Here is a 6,475-nt window from a genome sequence, read left to right as displayed (position 1 = left end):
AGTCTAAGTAAGCAAGTATACTTCAAGCATGACAAAGCACATGTTCTGCGGTGACCTGCTTTTAAAATATCCAATTATAATTGAGGTGGATTTATTTATTTATTTACTGTATTTATTTATTTAAAATATACAGCATATGTACTTTTTAATCTTTTGCTTTGCTATATTAATAGAATATCCTCAATACATAACCATCCTATTTATTTTATTGGATCCAATTTAAATGGGTTGCAAATGTGTACTACAACAATTTAAGCAGTGGCCTATAACTCGCCATGTTGCCAGGACCTGCACTGTTACTGGGGACTTACAAAGGAACTATGCATTTATCAATTACTAGCAAAATACCCGCGCTTCGCAGCGGAGAAGTAGTGTGTTAAAGAGGTAATGAAAAAGTAAAGGAAACATTTTAAAAATAACGTAACATGATTGTCAATGTAATTGTGTTGTCATTGTTATGAGTGTTGCTGTCATATATATATACATATACACATATACACACACATATACACACATATACAGATATATTATATATACATATACACATATATTTTTTATATATATATTTTTTATATATATATATATATATATATATATATATATATATATATATATATACACATACATACATACATATACACACATAGATGCACTTACAATAACATAGAAATCAATATAAACAACATTAACATCATTATCATATGAGAATATGAAGTAATATATAAGAAGCACATTTCATATAAATATAAATTATTAAACAGTAAAATCTTCTTCAATAATTTGCTACCGTGGCTTTTCGTTGGTCTGTCCAGGATTTTAAATCACATGTAGCTTGCAAACCGTTTCACGTATTGACTTGAAATGTGGTACACATATAATACGTCACGTCTGCTATCCGCTTTATGGGTGATGAATGTATTACTCTTTTTATGTTTATTTTATTTTAGAATCAACTCCTATCTGCGCACACCAGGGCGGCCGTGGGCAGATGCGTATGGTGTATTCACTCGATGTTATCGTGCATTGCGCTGTCAGTGGTATTTTCATAAAAGAATTTGAACAATATATAAGAAGCGTATAAATTATTAAACAGTAAAACATTAACATTTAAGAAGTAAAGTTACATTGAGTACTACTGCAGTGCCTTCGGGTATACGTAATTTTTTCTTTGCCCATTACATGCTTAAATGTATACATTTTTTGGTGTACCTACCCAAGAACACGCGACATATAACCGACCGTGGGAGAAGCATGGATTTTAAACACGCGTTGAGTTCATCTGCTGGTCTCCCTCGTGGAATAACTGGTAATGTTTGAGTAAAATGTACAGCGAGTAAAACGACATTACCTCCTTTTTTTTTTTTACGATCTCTGAGATCTTGCTTTTTTCGGTTCAAGGCTTCATAAGCTCTTTTATCTTCAATGTTGTACTTAATAAGTACTAATTATCCCAAACCATCATCTTTGAATGTTGCAAGACTTTCGCCTTGTATGTAGATCGGGGTAATTACATTCATTGCATTCCTAGTCTGAATCACAATCTGATTGTATGGGTGGTTACCTGGCACTGTAGGGTTGCCACCCGTCCTTTAAAATACGTAATCGTGCCGCGTTTCAGAATGAAATTGCGCGTCCCGTTTTGAATCAATACTGGACGGGATTTATCCCGTATTTTTTTTATAATTTTTTTTTTAAAGCAGCGTCTCATGCAAATCATCCCACACGCATTTTATGAAGATGCCTCCTTTCCTACTTTTGATTGGGTAATACTTGATGTCATCGTTAGTTTGATTGGTGTTTTTAACTGTCCAGTGAGGAGGGCGTGTCTTTTAAGTACAGTCTGCAAAGTGTTGGCACTGACATGTTGCGTCAGCGGCATAGTTGAAGCCCCTAACGTTGCGGTCAGCAAGTCGGCTAACATCCGCCATGTGCCGTCTTTCAGTTGCGAGAAGCAGATCATAGAATGGTTGAAACTGTTGCCCCTAACGTTGCGCCACGGCGTGTGCTTCGTTTATACCTCGTGTCTTCTCATGAAACTTTTATCTCGCGAATATGTTATTGCAATCCGCAGCGGGAGCGTTTCTATTAACTTAATTTAAAGTTACGTTTTACACCGTGCTTTGTTTCCCTTATGAACATGCTTGTATGCTTAACTCGCTCCGTTCTCAATTGTTTAATTAATTTTTTGCTCTTCGCTGTTTGCGGCTGTTCCTCCATTTCCCCGTACTTCGTTCTTTTATCTCGCGAATATGTTATTGCAATCCTTAACGGGAGCGTTTCAATAAACTGATTGAAAATAGTTTTGCATTTACCTTTTTAGTAAAAGGCGAGCTTTTAAGCCTGAGAAATCACCCCGTAAATGCACACGTTTAATTGGACATGTGTTAATATGTATGGTTACACAGTATTAAAAGACAGTGAACAACGTCAGTTACCTTTGTTCCCGCGTTTGATAAAAGGTGAGCTTTTAAGCCTGAGAAATCACCCCGTAAATGCACACGTTTAATTGCACATGTGTTAATATGTATGCTCACACAGTATTAAAAGACAGTCAAAAATTAACGTAATTTACCTTCGTTCCCGCGTGTGACTCGTGCTGTAAATGTCTTCCTTGTTTTTAGTTCACGTGATTACGTAGGAGGCGTGATGATGCGATACGTGACTCCGCCTCCTCCATTACAGTGTATGGACAAAAAATATGTTCCAGTTATGACCATTACGCTTTGAATTTCGAAATGAAACCTGCCTAACTTTTGTAAGTAAGCTGTAAGGAATGAGCCTGCCAAATTTCAGCCTTCCACCTACACGGGAAGTTGGAGAATTAGTGATGAGTGAGTCAGTGAGTGAGTCAGTCAGTGAGGGCTTTGCCTTTTATTATTATAGATTGTTATTTCATACTACATGTCACCTTTCCTTAGCTTTAATTTATTGACTTTTTTACTCCTTGATCTTTACTCTGTTGGTTTTTTATTAATTATATTGCTTTTTTGTTTGCCAAACATAGTTTTCATTTCTTACCTGTTATATTGGATTTTTTTTTTATTATTGTCTTCATTCATCATGTTGTACTTTTCCTTATGTTTTCCATTTTTTTCTTTTTGTTAACAGTCCCTGTTCTTTCTGTGTTGAGCCGTAGACCGATATGGCTGCTAGTGAACCATTTAAAGGCCTCATGTCATGATTTGTCTCATATTTTTAACTTTTCTAAACGCTTCCATGGTCTCTAAAAATTATACGTCAGTTTTGGGGTTCTTGAGACTCAGGATTCAAATGATCATATTTGTTTCTTGTTTTAATGCACAATTTTATCTTTTTTTTTATTTCTTTACCTAAGTTCGTTATTTTTTGCTTACCCCATGGCGCCATCTTGCTTTTTCCCATCGGTACTTCCATTTTGGAACTTTAGTGTTTGTTAACACTTGCCATGTAGTTGATAGGTGTGACATCAGAGGTCGTGGAGAACATCACATCACAGGTCAGTGGTTGCAGAGGTCAGCCCCTTGCGCCTCCTGGTGTCCTGCCACAGCAGATAAAATTTTAAAACAGAGTCAGGAGATGAAAAATATAAGTGGGGTTGTTACCCTAAAGATAAACCAATCTTTTGCCAAGCCAGATATTCACAAGACTGAGTCCAAAACAGAACCTAATACTTTGAGGTAAGATGGTAGTTTTAAGGGCTGGGGAAGGAAATGATGTCATCTATGCCTGAACCGGAAGTGATGTCATCAGATGTGTTGGAGCCGGAAGTGACATCATCAGAGGTGCCAGGACCTGGTGAGATTTCCTGGGAATGGTCTGCAAGAAACTGAGAGAGACAGTCAGCACACTCTGCCACCCTCTGGTCTGGTGTAGTATTACATTTACTCATGCCCTTTAGCTGTCTCCTCGCACGTGTGACAAGGCAACCCAAATTAGCCCAGACCCATCGGGTTGGGCAATCTGCACCAAGAGGTCATGAGCACAAGAAAGGCCATCAGCATTGGAATGAAGAGAGCCTTTATGATGAATAACCAAATACTTATATGGTTGAAGGTCAAGAAACCACCTGGTGACCCGAGGATTTGATTCTTTGTGTAGGGCCATCCACTGTAAGGGTGCATGATCCGTCACAAGAGTGATCTCCCGACCTAAGAGGTAGTACCTCAACTGGGTAATCGCCCATTTAATCGCAAGTACCACCCGTTCCACTGCTGCATACCTGGTCTCCCAATCCAACAATTCCCGGCTGAGGTACATGATGTGGTGTTCTATACCATTGATGTTTTGGCTCAACACGGCACCGAGACCTGTGTCCAAAGCGTTGGTCTGGAGAATGAAAGGAAGAGAGAAATCAGGAGCTTTCAAAATTGGTATAGACGTAACAGCCTGTTTCAAGTCACTAAATGCAGCCTCCATCATATCATCCCATACCACATTGTTATGAGCCCTCTTCTTTGTTAAGTCAGTCAAGGACGCCGCTCTCTCTGAAAACTGGGGTACAAACCGGCAGTAGTACCCAGCTAGTCCTAGAAAGGCTTGGATCTGCTGCTTGGTTCGTGGACAGGGCCATCATATTATGGCTTCTATCTTTGAACATTGTGGTTTTACGGTACCCCGACCGACCAGGTAGCTCAAATATTTAGCTTCTTTCAATCCGAAGAAACATTTCTTTGGATTAATTCAAAGCACGGCCTTTCCTAGTGTCTGTAACACCACAGTGACCTGCTGTACATGTTCCTTCCATGTGCTGGAATAGATGATGATGTCATCCAGATAGGCAGCACTGTACGCATTATGGGTGCGGAGCACTCTATCCACCAGACGCTGAAAAGTTGCAGGTGCCCCGTGTAACCCGAATGGAAGGACACGATACTGCTAGTGTCCACTAGGGGTACTAAACGTGGTCTTAACCTTCACAAAGTCCGTTAAAGAAATTTGCCAGTACCCCTTCGTTATGTCAAGTGTTGTCAAAAACGTAGCTTGGCAAGTCTTTCGAGGAGGTCGTCCACTCGGGGCATCGGATAAGCATCAAATTGGGATACTTGATTAAGCCGACGGAAGTCATTGCAAAACCTCCAACGCCCATCAGGCTTATTAACCAAGGCGATCAGACTGGACCAGGGACTGTAACTTTCCTCTATTACTCCTAGTTCCAGCATACGCCTGATTTAAAGCTCCACTTCTATTTTCTTTGCCTTGGGAAGTCGGTATGGGCCGCTCTCTAACAATAACCCCAGGCCCTGTCACTATGTCATGTGCAATCAGAGAGGTCCTTCCGGGTTTTTCACTCACGACTTCCGGTATGGACAGGATAGCCGTTTCAAGCTCCTGTCTCTGTTTGGAGCTTAACTCTGTACCATAATTAAGGTTTACTGTGAGAGTAAAGAATGAGCTGGGCTGAGCAGAGGTGGGATCAGGATCCCTCTCCTTCATGGCTTCTGCAAGTTCACATGATAGATCCGCTCGCTCGGTCGACGATTGGGTTGTTTCACCAAATAATCGACGAGTCCTTTCCTCTCCTTAATTTCATAAGGTCCTTGCTAATGGGCAAGTAATTTAGAATGGGAGGTGGGAACCAAGACCATGACACGATCTCCCGGGTGGAATTCTCTGAGGGTCGTACCACGATCATAATAATGGGCCTGTGCTGCTTGCGCTTTTTCTAAGTGACAGGTCGAATTTTTCCAAATAACTGTGATATACTCCAATATATTGGTAGACGGAAGGGCCTCTCCTTCCCATCCTTCTTTCAAAATATCCAATAATCCCCGAGGTTGTCATCCATATAATAATTCAAAAGGCGAAAACCCCATAGAGGCTTGTGGAACTTCCCGATAGGCAAAGAGTATGACGGGGAGGAGATGATCCCAGTTCCTCCCGTCCTCGCTGACCACCTTGTGAAGCATTTGCTTGAGAGTCTGATTAAATCTCCCCACTAAACCGTCGGTTTGAGGATGATACACCGCGGTCTTTAAGTGCTTTATTTTAAGTAACTTGGCAACTTCGCTGAACGTCTCCAAGATGAATGGTGTCCCTTGATCCATAAGGACTTCTTTAGGGATGTTGACACAAAGACCCCTACAAGTACCCGTGCGATTACTTTTGACGTGGCTGAGTGCAGAGGAACAGCCTCAGGATAATCGAGTAGAATAATCAACGAGGACTAATCAATATGTTCTCGGGCTGAGGGATCTAAGGGTCCTACAATGTCGACCACAATTCTCTCAAAGGGAACATCAATCAGGGGAAGGGGAACGAGAGGAGCCGTAATTGACAGTCTGGACAAGACACGCAAAAATGGCAAACCTCCTCATTAATTCCCGGCTAAAAAATTGAAGCTTAATCTTCTCTAGTGTTTTTTCGGTGCCCAAATGGCCTCCTAGGACGGGGGCGTGTGCAAATTCACAGACTTGCTGCCGGTAAATTCGTGGGATTAACAACAGCTTTCTCACCTCCCCCTCATGCTCAGCTATTCGATATAATAGGTTGTTTTTTA

General features: G+C 40.8%; 1 protein-coding gene across 1 annotated transcript in view; it reads left to right on the top strand.

Moving 5' to 3' along the window:
• Positions 1–6,475, top strand: part of LOC114650341 (interleukin-1 receptor accessory protein-like 1) — a 1,087,089-nt gene that overhangs the window by 949,696 nt on the left and 130,918 nt on the right. The window lies entirely within an intron of this gene.

This window comes from Erpetoichthys calabaricus, chromosome 4, assembly GCF_900747795.2.
Source record: "Erpetoichthys calabaricus chromosome 4, fErpCal1.3, whole genome shotgun sequence".
NCBI lineage: Eukaryota > Metazoa > Chordata > Cladistia > Polypteriformes > Polypteridae > Erpetoichthys > Erpetoichthys calabaricus.
Note: the sequence above shows the minus strand (reverse complement) of the source record. Positions and strands in the feature narration are given on the sequence as shown.